General features: G+C 44.7%; 2 long non-coding RNA genes across 4 annotated transcripts in view; both read right to left on the minus strand.

Moving 5' to 3' along the window:
- LOC307217223 overlaps window positions 1-22,952 on the minus strand; it is a 239,041-nt gene that overhangs the window by 203,871 nt on the left and 12,218 nt on the right. The window lies entirely within an intron of this gene.
- LOC307217293 lies at window positions 1,563-8,314 on the minus strand. Its single transcript, XR_013839537.1, has 3 exons — window positions 8,042-8,314; window positions 4,385-4,439; window positions 1,563-2,210 (listed from the first exon to the last, which is right to left on the minus strand). It is a non-coding gene; the product is annotated as an uncharacterized lncRNA (long non-coding RNA).

The raw sequence follows: 22,952 nt of genomic DNA on the forward strand, positions 1-22,952 counted from the left end.
TTCGGGTGCTTATTTAATTCAAACCAAAATTTCGGGTACTTATTTAATTTAAACCAAAAGTGGAAATCGTTTCCTATTGACCTCTGGCAGGTGTCCGAGCAAAAGGCTGCGGACTTACTTACTTGAGAGCCAAGGTCATTGAAGCAGATGGGATTTCTTTCCCAGTAAACAGAGTTCCCAAGTGTCAAGGTTAGGGCTCCCCCGCCTCCCTTCCGCCAATAGTTAAAAAACAAATAAACTGGTTCATCCAAGGGAAATAACAGATTTCAGACGAAGTGTTATTACTTCAGATGTTCTTACACTGTTTACTTATTTATTGCAAAGTGCCTTTGCCTTCCTAATCCTAATTTTGAATGGCCCACCTTAAGGCAACGTTAGCACTATCACTTTCCCCTGATTTCAGCGGGAGAGTTACGCACATGCTTAATTTGCTCCTAGTTGTTAAGCACCCTTTCCTGAGAGTAAGACGACTGAACCAAGCAGGGCTTCCTTTTTAGTAAACAGGATTAGGAATGAGCTGTACAATACAGTGCTTAAAGTTGGCGGGATCGTGCCCATAGAATCTATAAAGTTTATAGATTTGTGGTAAGAAGATCCCGTCACCCTTCTTTTTTCTTTCTCTTTTTGCAGAAAGGAGAATATTGTTTCATTTATACGTAGGGCATCAATCTTTCGACAGCTTATTCATCAGTGATTTGGCATCATGTTTGGTGAAGCAGTTTGAGGCGAGGGAGAGGAACGAAATTATTCCGGTATGTCATGTATCTGGTGTGGAATTGCAATCCACAGCCCACTGAGTGGAATGAAGCCCAGCCAAAGTCAAGCGCATTTAAAGCTGCGATCCTAAGAATTTCCACTAGAGAGGGAGACCAATAGAATTTGATGGGACTTACTTCTGAGTAAACATACAGATACATGGGGATGCAGAAGTGATTTACGTTGACTGGGTTGGGGGGAGGGGTTCCTGATTATATAATTGCAGAACTTCCAATCCTAAAGAAACGTATTTGAAAGTCGCTGTTTTAATTATCTGACAATATTTATATGCTGCTTAATAGACAAAAAACTCTAAGCGGTTTACACCTACAAATCCCATCTCATGCAATTGGGCTTGCACCCAGGTAAGCGCGCTGTATGATAGGGATTGTCGTTACCATGATACTAAGGCTTCTTTGCTGTTTTTCACGCACTTACACGAGAGCAAGCCCCACTGAACTCAACAGGCCTTACCTCTGAGAAAACATGCATAGGATCATAGGAGCCAACTTCTAGGGGCGGTGGGAGCTTCGGCCCCCACAATAAAATATTTGAGGGGGCCGGGCCCCCACAAAATTAATGCGCATTCCCATTCAAATGGTGTGTGTGCACTGCCTCATGTGACTGATTATGCAGGGAGGGGCTGACCTGGGCCGTCACAAAATTTTATACAAGTTGGCACCCCTGCATAAGATGGCGCAGTAAATCTTTTCAGTACATAAAAGGGTAGGAAGACTTTGCGTTTTCTTCCACATACGCGTGGAGATGGTTTGAGCCTTAGCCATGCGCCAAATAACATCACAAGTTTACAGTTGTGTTCCTGGTCTTTTCCTGCAGCCCCGATCCTATGCACCTTTTCGTGGGAAGGAAGCCTCTCTGATTTCGTCAGGAGTTACGTCCAAATAAATGCGCTTTGCATGGCCATCCTCGACATTGCGTGTTTCCTCCAAACACACTCACACGTTCTTCTGCGCGGGGCGGAGGGGAGGTCTCCCTTCCTTCTTGAAAGCAGTTGATGAAACGCTTCTAATTGCTCCAGCCCGCCATCCATTCAAGAGAACAAAAGTTAACATCATTTGACTTAATTAAGTTTTGTTCGTCGCTCTTTTTAAAAGGCCAGGTCTGTCATGGTTGTACAGACAGCAAGCTGCTGGCGTCAATTCCCCAGAGCAGCATCTGATACCGTTCAAAGTAGGTTACCCACCTGTTGGCGGGCTGCGCCTCGTTTATGGGGCGACGGCTTTTTAGCTCTCGACAATTTAACGCTTTGAGAAAGCCGCAGTTCGTCTCGGGTTTCCTAGATCCGCTGGCAAAGTGAGATCCTGCTGTCTAGAGGGCTTTGAAGGAATCTCAGTCGGATTGCCCAAAGTTCAGCGGAGGTCAGGGGGAAATCAGGGACCGCGGGGTATTGTTGCCACCTTTGGGGGCTGTCGCGGCTCTTGTGTCTTTGGCACCTGCGGTGGCAAAGAAAAACGTCTGCAGGTGAAGGTTTTCTGCCTTGCAAGATGCGAGGGGGAGAAGGCGAGTTGGAGAGGGTGGGTTACTTATTTCCGTGAAGCTGTTAAAGGCACAGGTGCCCTGATCTTTTAAAAGTTGGCAACCCAGTGTGCATTTGACTTTTTCTAGCAACTGGTCACAGAAGCAGCCCCAGTATGCAGAAACAGGACAGCAAGAAATATGTCTTTCAGCACGAGGTAAAATAAAAGTCTCTTCTAAAACAAAGAAAAATATGAGATCCAGAAATATCCCGCCTGCGTGTATTCTAAACCCGTGCCTTTTATCCAGCAGTGGAAGATTCACAACGCAGCTAAACTGAGATGCCAAAATGTAGGCCACATTCATAAGCGTATTATTGCTTGGAGAGGGGAAGGCCGAAGTTCAGTGGTAGGGCACCTGCAATGCATGCAGAAGGTCCCAGATACAATCCCTGGTATCCCCAGGTAGGACTCCCCTGAGAGTAGACACTGCTGAACGAAGGTGGGCCAATGGTCTGATTCCGTCTCAGACAGCTTCGTACGTTCCTAAATGCTGGATAGCTCACTTGGTTAGAGCGTGGTGCTGATCACACCAAGGGGGCAGGTTCGATTCCCGTATGGGACAGCTACATATTCCTACATTGCAGGGGTTTGGACTAGATGATCCTCAGGGTCCCTCCCAACTCTACAGTTCCACGAATAGGGTAAGTGACTATCCTGTTGGCCTCATTAAAAAACTTAAGGCATGATCTGGCCAGAGTTAAACAACCCTGAATGCAATTATCTAGGAGAGAGCCCCACGGAACACATACCCTATCCACACTGACTCAGAAGTAATTCAGAGACGGGAAAACTATGGGATGTGCGCCCATGCAATTGATCCTTAACCAAATGGTGATGGGTTCGACTGGTGGGCTGCAGTCGGACGCGCACTCCATAGGATGCGGGTCCTATTGAAAGCACTGGGACTTATTTCCTAGGAACCAGGCATAGGATTGCGCTAATTGCCTTTAAAATAAAGGGATGTCCGTCCGTCTAGACGCACCGTGCGCAACGAGCTTTCAACGTCTGATCGTAATAAGTTAACAAACCGTGAATTGGAAGAATAGATGAATGGAACTTCCCCTAAATCGAATTTCCGCCGGTTTGTGGGGGTGGGGGGGCGATGGGGGCAGAGTGCGATAGGGGTGCCTCTGTGAGCCACGAGAACCAGTCTCCAGCTTGTGGGTTTTGAAAAGACTGAGACGGTTTTGAAGCGAAGCTATCCATCATCTTCACTAAAGTTTCCCGATTAAAAAGTTGAGCTTCGGAGGGGACTTCAAAGGCTAAAGTCCTCCTGCATAGACTACCAAAGAGATTTCTCTGACTTGTTGCAGGAGGGGGGCGAAGATAGGGGGCTTGACAGGGGTCGAAACTTGTTTGTTCTGGTGTCTATATCTGTCACTATCTGAAGTACAATCCAGCCAAGAGGCAACAACAGCCCTTGGATTTTTCCCCCCTTCTTCAAAAGCTTCAGATTTAGGAAGTAGATGTGGGGGCGGGAGGGAGAGATTATCAATCAAATTAAGCAGTTCAGAGGGAAAAAATAGCCTATTTATTTAAAGTTATTCTGACAATCCCGTTGCCAGTTTCAACAATCTTAGTACAGGTGTGCATTCTGCCAAGAAATTTCCCACAAGGATTGAGGTTTTGGCACATGACTCTTCAGTATATTAGTTCAAATTATGTCCCACTGGTGTTATCTCTTTTTTCCATTTTAGTCCCGAAGGTGTTCTAAGAGCCAGATGTTAAAAGGGTGGTTGTTTCTTTCAGTAACACTCCGCTATAAACTCTTTAACACTGTAGTTCTAGGCACACTTACTTGGGAGAAACTGCTTTCACATACGTAGGATTTCCTCCCAAGTATTGTGTAGTTAAAAATAATGCTGATTTCAGCGGAAGAGTTAAGCAAATGCCTAGTTCTCACTCCCGATTGATATCAAAGGGACTTAGTGCAATCCTAAAATGTCTACTCAGAAGTAAGTAAGTTCAATGGGAATTACTCCCAGGATATAGGATTGCAGAAAATGACTTAACCTCTACTGAACCATGTCCCTTCTCATTCACTAGGGCTGCAGTACTGTATTTAATGATTTGTATTTATATATTTCTACCCTTCCTCTTCACCTGACGGGACTCAAGGCGCCTTACAGATAAAAATAAGAACCGCTAAGAACATAGGGAGGAAAGGAGATAATTAAAAACCGATCAAACATTTATCAAATTAAAACTTTATACAGATACAAAATCTATTAAAATCACACCAATAATTAGTCAGTTCCCAAAAGCCTTCACTTGCCGGCCAAAGGACAGCAATGAGGGAGCCGGTCTAGCTTCTCTAGGGAAGGAGTTCCAAAGTATGGGAACAGCCACCAAGAAGGCCCTCTCCTGCAAGTGGGGCCCATAGAAGGGCCTCCAAAGATCTCCAAGATCTCCAAACCTAGGCAGTTTCAGATTGTTTGGACCTAAGCGGTTGTCGGGGTTTATAGGTCATAACTAGGACTCTGAATTGTGCCCAGAATCAGACCAGTAGTCAAAGGAGCTGTTGCAACAGTGGAGCTGCATGCTCCCTATAACTGGCTGGGGTCAGCAATCTAACTGCAGCTCCTTGGGCCAGCTGAAGTTTCTGAGCACTTTTCAAATGCAGCCCCACGTAGAGCGCGTTACACTAATCCAAGCCGGTTGTAACTAAGGCGTGGAAGAGAAGTCCCCCAGCCCCACCTTCGGGTTGGCCCCTCCACGAAAGAACGGCGGAGCCGCTATAAAGCAGTGCCCCCCAAATCCCTGTAGTCCCTTACCTGGGAATAAGTAGCATTTGAACTCAATAGACTTACATCTGAGTAAACATGTATAAAATTGCTCTGTAGCTGATGTGGTTAGATGTACTGTTTCCTACCTTCTTCCTGTAACTTCGTACTTAGGATCACTTTCCACCCATCCCATTCTTACGAAAGATGCTTTACAACAGGACTGGGATGAAGTGAAACAAGCGCAAAGAACTAAATAAATGTTAATAGCGAGCCGCTTCTCTTATAAACGGAATCTTGGTTTCAGCAAGAAAAAAAACACCTTGGATTTTCAATTTACAGATAGCACTCTAAAGATTGCCTAATTGTATCTGACCCCACCTTTCCACTTACCAGATAAGAAATTAATGCCCATAAGATAAATACAATCGTTCCTTTTCAAAATACTCCTTCGCAAACTCGTTTTGAAACAAGTGTTTGATCATCCTTCTTGATGATCTTGGGACCGTTTGGGACCTGTTCGGATACTTAGTGTCTTCCTCCCATCCACGCTAATGGAAGATTTGAGGTTAGATTAGAAGGAAAAACAGAATGATTGGTAAACCACCCTAAGCGTATTTTCTCCCCAGTTAATTCCATGGAGTTTATCCTCTGGGAAGTGTTCCTAGGACTGCAGTTTTAACCAGCGAAGGAAGGGGGTGGGGGGATGGGGATGGAGAGGAAAAGGTTTAACGCAGCACTTTCTGATCACTTGTAAAGCAAAGAATGAAGATCCCAACCCGTTCTGCAAAATCGTCTTGTGTGATTCATCAGCACAAGCAATTTGCGCTCTTTCCCCCCCTAGAACTGCCTAGCAAAGCCTTTTGAATGCTGAAAAGTTTTTAAGCTTGCACGTACTTAATTGAGTGTTTCCGGTCTGAGTGAATTCCAGCCACTTAGTTTTCAGAAAGACAATTAAAAAAATAAAGAGGGGGGCAGCATTCCACAAGTACCAAAAGGAGAACATTCTGGATTTAGAACAGAGTGTTTAGTACCGTTTTTTCTGGTTACATTTATTTGAAAAACGTGGCCTGCCCTTATGCAAAACTTTGGATTTGAGTGCATTAACATTTAAAGCACTTCAAGCTTCTTTATTGTTGATCTGGTGTATCTTAATGTGTGATTTCTGGAGTGATTTCCCTTGGATTCTAAAACTGCAGTTGCTGAGCGCTCAGTCGCTCGCGAGCAAGTCCTGTCGGAAGCTGACTTCTGAGTAAACCCCGACGGATTCTTGCCGAAGGAAATGCAGCTTATGGTTCGAAGTTGTCTTCCTGTTACCTGGATCTCAACAGCACCGAAACAGATGAAAAGGGGGCGGGGCGGGGAAGTGTGAATCTTCGTTTGCTGGCTTCCTACTCCCCCAGCGTTGCAAATAAGCCATCAAATCTCCGGCTGAAGTTTTTGCTGGTGGGGAGGGCGACCGCTCCAACTTGTGCCACCTCTTGTAACTTTAAAACGCGGGAGGGGAGAACTTTTCACAAAGACAAGTGCTGGGGGGGGGGGGGGGAGAGGCTGGGATGTGTGGAAGAAAGGGAGGAGAATGCCAGAGAAAGAAAGGGAGGGAAAGCACCTCTGTTTAACAAGATAATTCTTGCTTGCAGTTTTATTTCTCCTTTCGACTTCCTATTCTTTTGTGGCGTGACACGGCGCTTTTTCTTTCCCCATCGGGGACCCTTTTCTCTGCTCCGGCTCCCCCTATTCTGAACTGTTTTACAGGCTGGCTTTGTTACTTGTCGGGGCGGGAGGGGAAGAGGAGGGAGAGAAGAAACAGCGGAGAAAGTCCCGCTTCCCCAAAGCAGCCCCACCAGCCTCAGGGGGCTGTGAGGTTGCCTACGCATGCAGAACATCCCAAGCTGTTTTTGTGCATCGGGCTGGCTAGGGGGCAGCGGGGCGCTTGCACCCAATCTTCCCTCGGACAATAGGAGGCTGGACAGCTGCACAGCCGCCACAAAAGCTCCCCTCTTCTGCCCGCTCTGTTTACTTAGTGTTGCTTGTGACCTCTGGGCTCCACTTGTTGCTAATACAGATGCTTATCAAGCCCGTTTAATTGGCTTTCTTCCTAACGCGAAGGCCCGGCGCTCTTTTTCTTTTTTTTTCTTTTTTTTGCTCCCCCCTCCCCCCTGCCAGTGTTTCCAAACAATTTAATTGACTCTTCGAAATATTCATGTGCTTTCTCTCTCTTCCATTTCTTTGTTGTTCACCAAAAGAAGGGGGGGAAAGTAAGAGATTGGAAAAAGCTGGGGGTTTTTTTAAAAAAAAAACATAATTTATGGTTTCCCCAAATCAGGAAAGTGAGGGGATAAGAAAAGGAGATTCTAGGTGTATTTATAAGTGCAGATCTCCACGGGAAGAAGTGGTGTTTGAGAGAGAGAGAGAGACCCAAGTGAGTTTGAGTAGAATGAGAGAAATATCACCAGAGATCTATGATATGGAGATCTGGAAAGAAACCTAGACCTCTCTTCCTCTCCCTGCCCCCCCCCCCACACGTTTATTCTGCTAAATAAGCTGAAAATAACACATCCAATAATTTTTCCTTGAAAATCTATGGAACTTATATGGGAAGAGCCACAGGCTCCCACAAAGTTGTGCATGCTTCTTTGTGAAGTTAGGGGACAGTGACTATGAATAACGACATGAATCAACAGTAACACACAAAGCCTTTGATTTCACAGTCCAGAAAATATGAAATGTACATGGACACAAGGTTGTTCCTATTCTGATGTTTCCTTATCCTACTTAACAATAAAATGTTGTTGAAATAAAATTTCAAAAGAAATGTTAGTTGAATAACAGCAAAATCATATACATGTCTACTGAGAAGTCCCCTAACTCGCGAGGTAAGTGAATGCAAGACTAAGTCTTACATAATACACACATATATATCATGGATTTATACATATGTGTTGCATATGTGTTTACAATAAGATGATAAATACAAATAAAACAATTGTAATGTAGCCAGGAGAACCCCAGTTCAAATCTTACCTATGTCCTGAAAAAGGTTGCCTTAGGCCAGAGGTTTTCAACCTTTTTGAGTCCAGAGCTCCCTTGAGCAACTACATTCTTTTTGTGGCACCCCTGTGGGGCTCAGGAGCCCAGCTATGTTATCCCTTGCCTGCAGAACTGGCAGCCTTTCACCCTTTTCCCAAGACCCTCCCTTGTGGAGTGTTGCCTCAGCCTCCTCTCCTCTCCCCTCTCATTGGGAGTCCTCCAGGCAGCTGCTCCTGCTGCCTTCCCTGGTCTCTGAGCTGTCCCCACTCTGCCCCAAAGAGAGGTGCCTCACAGGGGACTGGGAAGAGGATGCCCAAAGGTGAATGTAAGGCCAGCAGCACCTTACCTTGAGGGGCAGCAGGGGCAGCAGTGGGTGCTGCCAGGCCTGCATAATGGAAAGGCTTCCCTTCAGCACCAGGCATTCAGCTCCCAGGCAGGCCTTGCACACAGCAAGCACAAGAAAGGCCAACACAGTGCCTGCCTGCCTGCCTGCCTGCCCAGCCTCCCTCTTGTCTGTCTCCTGGTATGCCCCATGGAGAGCCTCAAGGTCCATAAATAGCAACACCTTAGTGGTCCCGGGCCCTAAGGAAGTTAGATTGGCTTCAACCAGAGCCAGGGCCTTTTCAACACTGGCTCCGGCCTGGTGGAACGCTCTGCCTCATGAGACCAGGGCCCTGCAGCATCTGATTTCTTTCCGCAGGGCCTGTAAGACAGAGTTGTTCCGCCTGGCCTTTGGTTTGCAGCCAATTTGATTCTCTCCCCCTCTTTCTTTTTCCTTTCTCCTCCTGTGATGAGGCTGAATTTTAATATTTTAATATTTCAATATTTTAATGTTGTATTTTAATCTTGTTTTTAAGTTGTATTCATTCAACTTGTTTTTATTATTGCTTGTTAGCCGCCCTGAGCCCGGCCTTGGCTGGGGAGGGTGGGGTATAAATAAAAATATATTATTATTATTATTATTCCCAGCAGCAAGGACTGGCTGGCTGGGCTCCCTCATCCAGTTGCTTTCTCACTCCGAGGCCACCTCAGATTCTGGCAACCCACATCCCCTGGCCAGCCTCAGAGCACCATTCGCCCTGTGGAACTTATAGCCAGGGCTCCTGCAACAAACAGCTCTGCAAGCCTTTGGGAGGCAGAGGGAGGGAAGGAAAGAGGGACAGAGGCCAGTGTTGTCCACTGCACCCTTGACCACCATTCAGGGCACCCCATGGTGCCACGGCACACTGGTTGAAAACCACTGCCTTAGGCAAATGACTCTCCCTTAGCTTCAGCATCTTCTCATCTGCAGTAAGATGGTAATGTGTGACTTTTGTCAACTTTACAATGTGAAGAAGCATGGCTTTGGACACTTTGCTAAGTGCTATATAAATGCTCAATTTCAATACGTAATCTATCTAGGACACCACATATTGTCATTTTAACACTTAGTATAGAGCATTGTCCTATACAAAACAGGACTTTGGGTACAAATATGGTTCTCTAAAAAGCACAGGAATCCATCATGGTCCAACAGAAAACTTTCAAAAATCTGCAGCCAAGCAATACCTGGATTACGACTGACCAAAGTGTCACAAATCAGTGAGGAATAACTCAAAAGCCTATTCACTGTTTTGGGACATTTTGTTGGCCTTAAAAACAGTATTGTCCAATTATAAATATGGGAAAACTATATCTCTGTCTATGCTGCTGGATTGTACAATCTGGTAAAATACACACCTATATGCACATTTGGGCATACATATTATCAATGTGGCCCTGAACCAGTCACAAAAGGACTGTTGGAGGTGCATGCTACTTTCCTATCTGGCATGGAACCAAGCAGTACTGTCTTCCTCTTGAGACTGTAATCTCTTCACAGCAGATCTGACTCTTTAGGAAAGCCCCAGTGTGCAAAGGTAAATCCAACCCTCTGGCATCATCAGCTGAGATTCAAGACTACCTAGTGTAGGACAAGGAGTCATTCAGGAGACCTTATCTAGAAGATATGTAATACTGCCTCCCAGGAGACTAGCTCAAAATTACTTCGCACCACCAAAAGAAAAAGAAAAAAGGATGGGGAGGTGCAAGTATCAGGGTAAAAGTTTCCTCTATCTATCATCTTCAGCTAAATGATACTGTTCTTTGGATTTCAAAAATTCCTGGTAGAGAGAGAACAGGCCTACTTGGAGGAGGTTTTCTGCCCTCTGCTATGTATCTTTAGAATTAACAATACAACAGAGAGAAAAGTATTGCTATGTTGCCTTCTCTTCTGCTGGTTATGTTATGGGAGAGGAAAGAATGCTTGGACTCACTGACCAATGAAAACCAACAATTTAGTGTTACCTCATTGTGGATAGGATTAGAAGGCAAGGTACTCATCCTTTACTGCTTGCATTAAGGTCAAGAAGACAAGATCACGCTGCTGGGATGCACTGCCATACTAATATTTGAAATAGAAGCTCAGCAAAATAGTGGCATGGATGGGAATGATGACATCACCACCCTATTACACATAATACAAGCTCTCCTTCTCCGATCTGGAGTAGTTGCAAAACTCACTCATCTGTGGCTGGGAGTGGAGGTTTAGCAAGCCATTGTTACTTTGGATAACAGACAGGTAACTGGAACATTATACACTGCTGGTAACATAGGCTCAGCAAAGTGCATGAAGTGAAGTGAAAGGATGGTTGTTGTTAAATTTATGACCCATCCTTCATCCATGGTGGGTTACAACAATTTAAAATTCAATATTAAGAACAGTTAAAACAGGGGCAAGAAAGAGACTCAATTCTAGTGGAGGCATTGTCCTGGTGCTCAGACCTTGGCCAGATTCACATGACTCCCACTCTAAAGCTTTGAATGCATGCTCAGCAGGACAGTGTTTGCGGGAAAGGTCTATACCCTGAGATTCTAAGGTTGTATATGAGTCCTTACCCTTGTTGACCTCTGTAGAATTTATTTCAGAGTAAATGTCCACATGATTACACTTCACATATGTTTACTTGGATGCAAGTCTCACTGAGTTCAGGGGAATGTAATCTCCCGTCACTATGCTTAGATTTGTTACCTTCATACTTGGAAAGCCATTTCACATTCAGAGCAGTAGAATCCATTTCCCACCAGGTGTTGTTGTTAATTTTCACGGTAGCCAAGTTTGCTAATGACATCAAATTGTTAGGTTGGTAAGAATAGAAGAGGAACTCCAGAAGGATCTCTCTAAAGTGGGTGACTAGGCATTAAAATGGCAAATGAGATTGAAAGTAAGCAAGCAGATTCATTGGGACAAAAATCCAAAGTTCAGATATATACTTATGGGGTCTGAACCAGTGAATGACCAGCAAAGGGACCTTGGGGTTGTGTAGCATGGCTTTGTGAAAATGTTGACTGGGTGTGTTGTGGCTGTGGAAGAAGGTGAATGTTAGGACGCTGGTGAAGGAAGAGGAGTGCGGGTGGAGCGTACTGCCCCCGGCAGCGTGATCCCCAGGGTGCCATCGCGGCTGCCTCCCTGCCCATGCTGGGCGTCCCGCGGTGTTAGGATTAGGGTTAGAGTTCCTGGTCAGTACTGGTCAAAAATAATATTGCAGACAATAGTAAAAGCTCAGAAAGGGGCAACTGAAATTATATCAGAGATGAAACAATCCTGTTTTGTAAAAAAGTTATAACGATTGATGTCTTTTGGTTAAGAAAAACATCAGATAAGGACGCGGGGATATGGCGGGGGGGATATACAATCATACATTATGTGGAGATTATTCTCCTTCTTTCATAATACTAGAATTCAGGGTCATCCAATGAAACTGAATGTTGGAAGACTCATGACAGACAAAGGAAAGTACTTTCCATAGTGCACAATTAAACTATGGAATTTGCTCCCACACGACATGGCAATGGCTGCCAACTTGGATGGCTTAAAAAGAGCTTTAGATAAATTTGCCAAGCTTTATCTGGTTACCAACCATGATGGCTGCATACTGCCTTCAGTATCAGAGGTGGTATGCCTATGAGTACAAGTTGCTAGCAGGGGGTGCTATTGAAGTCATGACTTGCTTCTGGCCTTCCTATAGTATCTGGTTGGGTACTGTGAGAACAGGAGAATGGACTAGAAGGGCCTTTGGTCAGATCTAGCAGTAGTATCCTTATGTTTTTATGTCCATCATTACCAGCACCATTATAACTTTTGCTTACACGCATTTCCTCCACTAACCCGCATTCAACTCAAGCACAACCACGTATATGCATAGCACCAGGAAATAATAAAATGAATTGATTTAAACAGGAAAAAGGTGTGAAAAGGGCAAAAGGCCCCAAAAGAGACTTGGAAAACTGCAAAAATGGGGAGAAAAGAATGGGGAAAGGTAGCAATCCCATCAGCCTTTGCACCAACCTGTGAAGAGCTGCAGTTTGAGAAGGGAGGTTTGGGAGGCCGCAATTGTGGTGGAGTTTAGTGAAGTTTTTCTTGGCAAGGATTTGGTTTTTAAAAAAAATATTTTTGGAAGGAGATTTTTGAGATGGCACCAGAGGTTTAGAGGATGTTTACATGCTTTTTTGATGGTGTTCCCCACGATACGCCATTTCACGTATCTGTGCGGTGGTACCCAGGAACGTAACCCGTGCGTACGTGAGAGGAGACAGCTGCATTTATTTTACTTCTCAAAATCAGTTCTAGGTTGTTGGTTTTTTTAAATGCAGCCTAGCAGAGAAAGTTGATGGTTGCTTATCTTTGCAAAATCCCTGAATTCGGGTTCCAGGGAAGCCCAATTCCCTCAGGGGACTTGCTTGCTTGCATGGTGTGGCTTTACCCCCGCTTTGGGAGTGCTCTTCCCGTTGACCATGTATTATGGTCTGGTGTTGGGACAGCGCCTCCTCTCAAGGAGAAAGCTTAGCTGGGTCTGCCTACGCGGAGGGGAGGGGAGTCGGCAAACACTTTGTAGTCTGCCTCGTCCATCTTTAATTCAGAGACGTATCTCTAACTCCTGGGAGCGCCGCCTTTGATCTCTTTCGATTCCACCCCCCCCTTTTTTTCCTTTAAAAAAAAGCATCGGATCTGTGTTATGGCCTAAAATTCCTCGCTTTTCCATAGAAACATCTCCATTCCTCGGGGATATTGATGTTTTCTTCTTCCTAGGGGTTATGATATGGTAAATCAAATTCAGAAAAGCCGGGACAATGGCCAGCATTCATCGGGGCTGCGGCGGAGGGGCGGCGAGCCTCGCTCCCGTCGCCCAATGAATCAAAATATTGTTCGGCCGCCGGCTCTTGAAGGCCTTTCAGCGCCTCCAACTTTGCGCCCGGAGGCAGCAGGTTGCGCGTTGCCACGGCGACCCTACTGTAGGCCGCCAAGAATAAGGCCCGGGGAAAGGGAGGCTCCCTCTCGGCCCGGCCGCCACTTCCGATGGGGCAGCCACTCGCCTCGGGGACCTCGCCTTGTCAGCGCAACAATGGGCAGCTCCTCCGCCGGCTCAGGGCTTCCCTCCTCCCCGCTCCCTTTCTCGCCTTCCCTTGCCTTTGATCTATTTAAACAGAAAGAAAAGAAAGAAAGAACAAAGTCGGCGGGGAGGGGGTTTGCTGGGGGGGGGAGTGGAGGGAGAGAATATATTTATTTATTTTGCAGATGCACAGCGATTTTGCTTCAAGGAGAAGGAAGAACGGGGGTTGCCCTTCTGCTTTCTGTTCCTGCCCCATAGAATGGCCGGCTTTTTCTTTCCCACTTTATTCTTTTTCTTCTTCTTCTTTTTTTTTTTTTACACTTCCCCTTCGGCAATCTCTAGGGAAAAGATGGTTCATAGCACACGCACACCCCCAGCCTCCCCCACCAGTGCTCCTCTATAAAGAGGGGGAGACACAGGAAGTTCGTGTTCTCCGCCAGGGGGCACTGAAGTGAAACCGTCTAATAGCCCTTCCGGGTCAAAGGCCACAATGTGTGTTAATTCCGTATTATTAGTTATTGCTATCATCATTCTACGCTGAAAGCCGTCAGGAATGTGCACAGGCAACAGCAGCGTGGCTGCATCTCCTTTGCAAATCATGCCACCTCTGAATCTAGATATTTCAGCACAGCATTACAAAACTGCTCGACAAAAATGTTTGCTCTGCCTTAACTCATTTTATTAGAGGTGAAGAAGAATGAGAGTCGGTATCTGCTCTCTGAAGCATCCTTGCCTGATATTCATGGATAGTTTATTAGTACACCCAATATTATTTATTATTAATCGTGTTGTTTATTAATCATTTATAAAGCCCTTGCGTACAGTATTTTTTTTTAAACAGACAATATTCAATAAAGATGAAAAAGACATTTAAATGTCACAGGGCTGTGTTTCTTATTATTGGAAGAAGAGGAAGGGTTTTTTTTCTTTATAAATCACTTGTCCCTTGGCATTTCTTTTTCTCAGACAACTTTACTGACAGAAAGTTGACATAAATTCAACAAGCATGAAATGCCTGTATAAAATTGGAAATTGTCACCCATTTTAATAATACTACCTCCGCTATTATTTAATTAATTGTGCTATTTCTAGTAATGCAGCCAGTCTTTTCTAATGATTATTATTTCCTGGCTCTTTTTAATGTGTGGTGCAGATGTACTACTCTGTCTAATCCTGCCTGAACTGATTGATCTATGCAAACTTTGCATGAGTAACCATGAACAGAAGCTTTAGGAATACTGAGCTTGCTTTGAAGCCATGCTTTACCACCCCCCTCCCCCCCCCCCACTTTCTCCAGGATTATATGAGCGCTTAAAATATGCAACCTGGGCCTATTGTTTGTTTATTAATTTATTAGCATTTGACATGGTGTCAGTAGGAAAAGTTGGAGTGCCGGTGGGATTTTTGTTTTGCTTTGTTTTTTAATGTTGCTCCGGAGGGGAGGGATTTGACATCTCTTTCTTCCTATGAAAAGAGACAAGAGATGGTGCCACAGAATGGGGAAATGTGAGTGGAGAGTGGACTTGAAACTGTGAAGATTAGGTCTTTTCCCATTTTTGCCACATCGTTAGGGCAGCTTTGTACCTTCATTTATCCCGCTTTACTTACTTACCAACTTACTTATTTTTGTATGAATGCTGTTTTGCACCCTTTTTGTCTGAATCAGAGATTCCCAAGCAATTACAGTGGTACCTCAGGTTAAGTAATTAATTCGTTCTGGAGGTCTGTTCTTAACCTGAAACTGTTCTTAACCTGAAGCACCACTTTAGCTAATGGGGCCTCCAGCTGCTGCCGCGCCGCCGGAGCACGACTTCTGTTCTCATCCTGAAGCAAAGTTCTTAACCTGAAGCACTATGTCTGGGTTAGCGGAGTCTGTAACCTGAAGCGTATGTAACCTGAAGCGTATGTAACCCGAGGTACCACTGTACCAACAATTATGTGTTACCCCCAAAACAGTCATTTCTTGCCAACAACCTTTTTTTGTCTTTAAGCAGGAATCTGCAAAGACATACTTTAAATAAGCATCACCACATAACTGCATACACACCATACATTTAAAGTGTGCGTGCACACAAACAAACACAAAATCCTAGGAATTGTAGTTTACCCCTACCAGAGTGACACTTCCCAGCACCCTTCAAAAATGATGGTTCCCAGCATTCATCAGAGGGGTGTTTTAAATGTATGGTGTGTACTGGTTCTCCTGCTGTGAATGCATTCTCAAAACTCTCTCAGAACAAGCTGTAATGGAAAAGGGCCTTTAACTCCCTTCCATCCATGACTGCCAGTCTGAGTAGGCCAGTTGGGCAGAGGCTTTCAGGTAGCCTGTCACCGCTACCCTCTTAAGATCTGATATAAAAACCTCTGTCCCTGGATAGGAGTGCTTTCCGGGGATCCAAGGCAGATATTTATGAGAAGAAGCCAATGAGAGCTGGGTAGCTTATCTGTCTCTCCCTGAGTCCAAGGTAGTTTGCATTTCTCTGTCAAACCCCGCTTATGTGCAATGGTATGGACCAAGCTGAGTGGAAGATTCCCTTTGAGAATGGCCTCCATTCAGGGTCCCTAAACATCATTTGCCGTGCATTAGCTGTCATTCTGTGCATCATATAGCGTATAGCTACCTCAGAACCATTCATTGATTACAGATGGCACTATCATGGATTCTCTCCACACCGTGCAGAGGATACATGTAGTAATTCTTTACGTCCTCTGCCTGGACTGGAATGGCACATCCTTTGTCTGGCTATAGCTATCTATGTAATGTCCCAATTGGATTTCTGTAAGGTGTTATATGTGGGGCTTCCTTTGAAGACAGTTTGGAAGCTTCAGCTGGCACAGCTGCCAAGTATTTTGACTGGCACAGTCAATTTGGATCACATTTACCCAGTGTTAAAAGAGCTGCACTGTCTGCCTGTCCGCTTCTGAGCTCAGTTCAAAGGAATGGCATTAACTTTTAAAGGCCTAAATGGCTTGGGACTATGGTACCTGAAGCAGTACCTTCTCCTGTTCCATCCTGCCTGCATTCTCAGATTGTCAGCCAAGGCCCTTCCCTCCGCCCCCCTCTCCCACTGCCCTTGTTGGATGTGAAGTAGGAGGACACCAAAAAGAGGCCCTTTGCACATATGGCACCAACTCTATGGAATATCTTCCCCAGGATGGCTTTGCTTTTATTTTAGGTGCCAGACAAAGCTTTTTCTTCTATTTCACAGGCTTTAAAATTATACACATTTTAAAATCTCGTGGGTTGCTTTGTGTTTTCTGCTAGCTTGGTATATTTCTAGTATAACTATGTGACTTCACTGCTTTTGGTATTTCAATTGCACATAATGTTTTAATTCTGGTGAAGAGCGGTATACAGAATTTTTAAGTATCTGGAGATTTTAGATGTACTTTCCTGATCCCAAAGTTATTAGTTGAGAAATGGGAGCAAAAATCCATGCAAACAAAAATCTGTTTCAGATTGAGAAGCTGGTGTATTTAAGATGAATGATTTCAGGAATTCCGCTGATATCCGCTATGGACTGAGAAAAGCCCAGGATGATGGAAAGCAGGAGTAGACCCACGCTCCTCCCCTATGTAAGATCTGCTGCCAACATAGAGCAGAGACATGCACTCTACGTGGGGCTACCTTTGAAGGTGACCCGGAAACTGCAATTAATCCAGAATGCGGCAGCTAGACTGGTGACTGGGAGTGGCCGCCGGGACCACATAACACCAGTTCTGAGAGATCTGCATTGGCTCCCAGTACGTTTCTGAGCACAATTCAAAGTGTTGGTGCTGACCTTTAAAGCCCTAATAATAATAATAATAATTTATTATTTATACCCCGCCCATCTGGCTGGGACTCCCCAGCCACTCTGGGCGGCTTCCATAGAAACAAAAAATACAGTAAAATATCACACGTTAAAAACTTCCCTGAACAGGGCTGCCTTAAGATGTCTTCTGAATGTCAGGTAGTTGTTTATCGCTTTGACATCTCCTGGAAGGGCGTTCCACAGGGCAGGCGCCACTACCGAGAAGGCCCTCTGCCTGGTTTCCTGTAGCTTTGCTTCTCGCAATGAGGGAACCGCCAGAAGGCCCTCGGCGCTGGACCTCAGCGTCCGGGCAGAATGATGGGGATGGAAGCTGCCCAGAGTGGCTGGGGAAACCCAGCCAGATGGGCGGGGTATAAATAATAAATTATTATTATTATTATTATTATTATTATTATTATTATTATTATTTATTATTATTATTATTATTAAATGGGGCAGGGGAGAGAGAGAAAGAGAGGCACAAATGAGAGAGGGAGCGGTAGATTTCATGTTCTGTGCTGGGTTGTGTCAGCTCATGTGACTGAGCTAACACACTTAGGATCCAGCACAAATTTCCCCCTCTATTGTTCTACCACAACCATGCCTTGGCTCACCTGGCTGATCCAGAAAGTGCAAGTTACACTGGCTGTTTAGCTGAGCTGGAGTTGGGGATTTAATTCTGGCTTATTCTTATTCTTATTATTTATTACTTATACCCCGCCCATCTGGCTGGGTCTCCCCAGCCACTTCCAACAGGAGATTAAAAATACATTAAAACATTATTATTATTATTATTATTATTATTATTATTATTATTATTATTACCATACTGCAGAGTAACACAGTATTGTTACCCAAGTTGCTGAAGGGGGCTAGTGTATGATAACCCTGAAGTGTAGTCCAGTATTGTTAACTGATTTTTCTTAAAGCAAAAAACAAAAACTGAAATGGAGTGAGGAAGGGGCTGTGAACTGCACTGATTGTAGCAACACTAAGCCTACCTAAATGCGAACTGGCTGAGCTAGAGATCTGCTGCATCCTAAACAGCTCCTGCCAGATCTTGCCCAAGGATTGCCCCACAAAGCAGGTAATGAGGAGGATTTAAAAAAAATATATACATATTTATTTATATATTTACGGTATTTATTTTCTCACTCTCACCCCCGCCCACACTCCCTGCTTTGTGTAACATCTTGTCCAATGACAAATTCTGAAGAACCCAAAAGCTTGCTCAACCTTCGTGATGTTTCAGTTGGTCTCAATAAATGTACTGCCCAGCTGTGGATCTTGAAGCTTTTTGTCTTAGGGATCAGCAATCCTTTTGGCTTTTCACATATAGTTTTGTACATAATGTGATGTTACAGTTAGTTAATGGTAATGTCCTGCTATTGGACATGTGGACGATCTCTATTGGTCTTGTGACCCTTGGATCAATCTTCTCCCAAAGGAGACAGCAGTTGCCAGACTTTAGCAAATACATACATACATAGTATAAATACATAAATACACACATAATGTCACAGCAATATTTTGCTTGCCCAGACCACTAATCTCCAGTTCCTGATTCTGGATGCGATACTAACCCCCAGATCAACCAGGATGAACAATTTAGGATGTGGTGGATCTCTGGCTCGGGTGCCTGGTTCCCAGTGTAAGTTAAACCAGCAAACAGAATGGTGTAGTTCAATGGTGAAACTCAAACACTATTTAAATGCTTGTTTTTTCTCTGTCAGGTTTAGGCAGGCTCAGACCCATGCCTGAACAGAATTTGGATCCAGTGTACTTTACACTTGCTTAACTTAAAGGTAAAGGACCCCTGACAGTTATGTCCAGTCGTGAACGACTCTAGGTTTGCGACGCTCATCTCACTTTACAGGCCGAGGGAGCCGGGGTTTGTCCACAGACAGTTTTTCCAGGTCATGTGGCCAGCATGACTAAGCCGCTTCTGGCGAAACCAGAGCAGCGCATGGAAACACCATTTACCTTCCCATCAGAGCAGTACCTATTTATCTACTTGAACTTTGCCGTGCTTTCAAACTGCTAGGTTGGCAGGAGCTGGGACCGAGCAACGGGAGCTCACCCAGTCATGGGGATTCGAACCGCCGACCTTCTGATTGGCAAGTCCTAGGCTCTGTGGTTTAACCCACAGCGCCACCCCCGTTCCTTTGCTTAACTTAAAGGTAAAGGTACCCCTGACCGTTAGGTCCAGTCGCAGACGACTCTGGGGTTGCAGTGCTCCTCTCGCTCTATATGCTGAGGGAGCCGGCATTTGTCTGCAGAAAGCTTCCGGGTCGTGTGGCCAGCATAACTAAGCTGCTTCTGGTGAACCAGAGCAGTTCACGCTGTTTACCTTCCCGCCGGAGCTGTACCTATTTATCTACTTGCACTTTGACGTGCTTTCGAACTGCTAGGTGGGCAGGAGCAGGGACCGAACAATGGGAGCTCACCCCGTCGCAGGGATTTGAACCACTGACCTTCTGATCAGTAAGCCCTAGGCTCTGTCCACCCACTTCACTTAGGCAAGTGTAATTTACTCTGGCTTCCCATACATAGGGCTTCTCCCTTATTGGGCTACTTTATCTCTTTGGTTGTGTTTTCACACAACCATTAGACACTTCAGAAGTTCTTCAGAATTATCTACCTGATTTCTGTGGTTTTTACATATATCCTTTGACCAGGAGTACATTTTTCCTTAAAGCAGTATGATTGTCTATTAAGCCTAAAGATTTCCTCTACTGAGTTTGAGAAAGCAGTTCTTACAGTGGCTGAAAGGGCCCCCATGGGAGAACTCATCCTGGTTTACTGCCCTTTCTCACCTCTTTATTGGAAATGGAAGCTTCATCCAAGCCCATAAAAACAGTGAGGTGTGAGGATGTGGAAGAATGCCTTCATCCGCCAATATGTGTTGCTACTCATTTCCCCAGGTCCAAAGGCACAGAGTCAACTTGGCATCAGTTGTTCCAGCTTGCTGCTGCCTTCACCTGAGATTCTCTCACCATGTTTGTTGCTGGGAGAATAAAAGCCTCCTGAACTGTTTCCCAAAGGAAACGTAAAAAAGACCTTTGTGAGGAGGAGTCAAGCTGAGAGAGAAGGTGTCAGGCCTGGGCATCCACAGGAATTTTTCAGGGCGAAGTAAACAAACATACATAAGTGTCAGCAGAGAACAGATCTACAATTTCTGCTAGATCAGGTGACTGAGTGGGTAGGCCTGGCTTTTGAGAAACTTGCATTCCACGTCCATCCTTCCATTGGTTCTCAATGGGTAGACCTGCAGTCCATCTATGGGTGAATGCAGCATCCAGGCAACCTCTTTCTCACTCACTTCTGTCCCTGGCTTCCTTCACAGCTTCCAGCCTTTAAAGAATTGCACTGTTGCTACAATCAGTGCAATTCACAGCCCCCTTCATTTCAGGTTGTTGTTTTTTTAAAAAAAGTTAACAATACTGGACTACACTTCAGGGTTTTCATACACTACCCCCCTTCAGCAAATTGGGTAACAGTACTGTGTTACTCTGCAGTATGGTGTAACCCATACTCTTACTCTTAGGACTGTTCTGTCTCCTGCGGTGTGGCATAATAATGATGGATTTAGTCAGCATTGGCATTAGCAGAGTAATTCTTAAAGAAAAAATACAAACTCATAAGAAAACCTTACATTTTATGAAATAAGACCTAGGTTAGAATAATCATGAGTATCTTCCTTTATTTTTTACTTTGCACACTCCCCACCTTCCCATCACAGCTACACTAACATCCTGGATACCTGAATTGTTTTCTGTTGGGCAGCAATAACTTCTCCACCAGGAAAGACCAACAGAAAGTGCTTAAAAACAAAACAAGAGTCTACATCATGAGCGTTTCATTCTAGCCTTCTCTTTGTCTAGTTGCCTAAACCGCTTTCCTAAATACCAGTCATTGCTATGGCTTCATTCATTGTCCAAAACACTGGAAGGTGGGAACAGGCTAGCTTCTCACAAAACAAGGGGGTGAGAATGGCACATGCATGTTTTGATTCATTTACCAGGTTCTACAAATCGTAGAAACTTAGGCAGCAATCTTAACCTACCCCCCAGTCTAATGGGGCTTTATGGAACAGTTGGACCACCAGCATCACATCTGCATCCCTGCCATGGCAGCTGAGAGGGTCAGATAGATCACTGCACGAGCCTGAAATCACACCCAGTGCCATCACATGCAGTCGAGGATTGGGGCTACTGCTACTGGGGCACTTCTGCCGACCTGCACATTTGATGGGCAGAAGGAGGAGCTCCACGTCAGCATGTTTATCAGGCAGAAAGAAGACTGGCAAAGTCCAGCAGTGTAGAGGCCTGTAGTGGTTCAGACAGAGATGAGTGCTCTGTGATGTAGAGGAAAAACTGTGGGGTGGGGGCTTAGGGAAATGGGACTGCAGAGAGTCCTTTGGGTATGAAAATTGGAGGGGAGAGATGCACCAGGGAGCTGTGGTAACAGGGAAAGAGGAGTAAGCATGCCTTATGGGGTACAGAGAGAGGTCTGTAGCGGTTCAGAGAAGTCTGTAGTGATAAAGAGGAAGCATTCAGATAGGAAAGAAGGGTTAAGAGCGAACTGATTAAAAAGAAAGCTCCGAGTTATTGTTAAAACAACCACAACATTTAACCTAACAATATGACCTGTTTGCATTTGGTTGTTGCTTTTTTCAAAGCAACAGCTATATAACATATAATATATCTATCTAACTTATTTATTTAATATAAATATACAGTAGCAGTCAGATTGATTGGCGTGCCACATCCCTGGCTATTTTATTTCCAAATGCTAACAAGAAATTTGCCATCTTTTGCTGCACCTGCATGCTGAGCTGTTGCTCTTTTGCTGATCTATCCAGTAGTTCAAGATGTTGCTGCTCTGTTGGGCCCACAAATGAAAAGTCATCCGGCATGCGTAGAGATCATGACTTCAATCTAACTCTTTTCTTATTTAAGGTCAAAGAACAGTTCCCTGAACAACTGAAACCAGCCTCACAAGAGTCTCCATGGAAGTTCCAAAGATCTCTTTAGACCTTTGGTTTATTTGGTCATATTGAGGGCATAACTATGCAGCAAATATGTACCTGCTTTTAATAAATCAATTTACCAGCCCCAATGCTTGTAATTGAAGTTTGGTAGGGATTGCAGAGAGAATCACATGCTTAAGATCCCTAGCCCTCACTTGCTGGACTACATAGTTCCCTGGGGAAAGGGATAGCTATCAATCCAGTTTAAATCAGCAAGATAAATCAATTGCCCTCCCAAAACTGGTATAGGTAAGTTTAACTGTTTCAGCTTCCACCTGAAAAGAACTTTAGTTATGGACAAGGTCACATCCATGCCATACATTTAAAACACACATCTCTCCCCCACCCCACAAGACTCCTGGGGACTACAGTTTACTCTTCACAAAGCTACAGTTCCCAATACCCATAACAAACTACAGGTCCCATGATTCTTTGGGGGAAGCAATGTGTTCTAAATGTATGGTACAGATAAATCCCTAGTCCCTTCACAAAAATGCAAACCTAGGTTTTTAGAAGACTTTCTTCCCCAGCAATGAGAAGGACTTTTGCCTTGTGAGTTTGGTCTTAGCTTTAGTGTGGAAAGAGTTGGAAAGTCACCATGGAGAGCAAAGATGTAGGGCTTTGCCTATACATGCATGAATGGGGGAAGGGAGGCTCAGAACAGCATCCTC

The sequence above is a fragment of the Podarcis cretensis genome, assembly GCF_951804945.1.
Source record: "Podarcis cretensis genome assembly, chromosome: 5".
Classification (NCBI taxonomy): domain Eukaryota; kingdom Metazoa; phylum Chordata; class Lepidosauria; order Squamata; family Lacertidae; genus Podarcis; species Podarcis cretensis.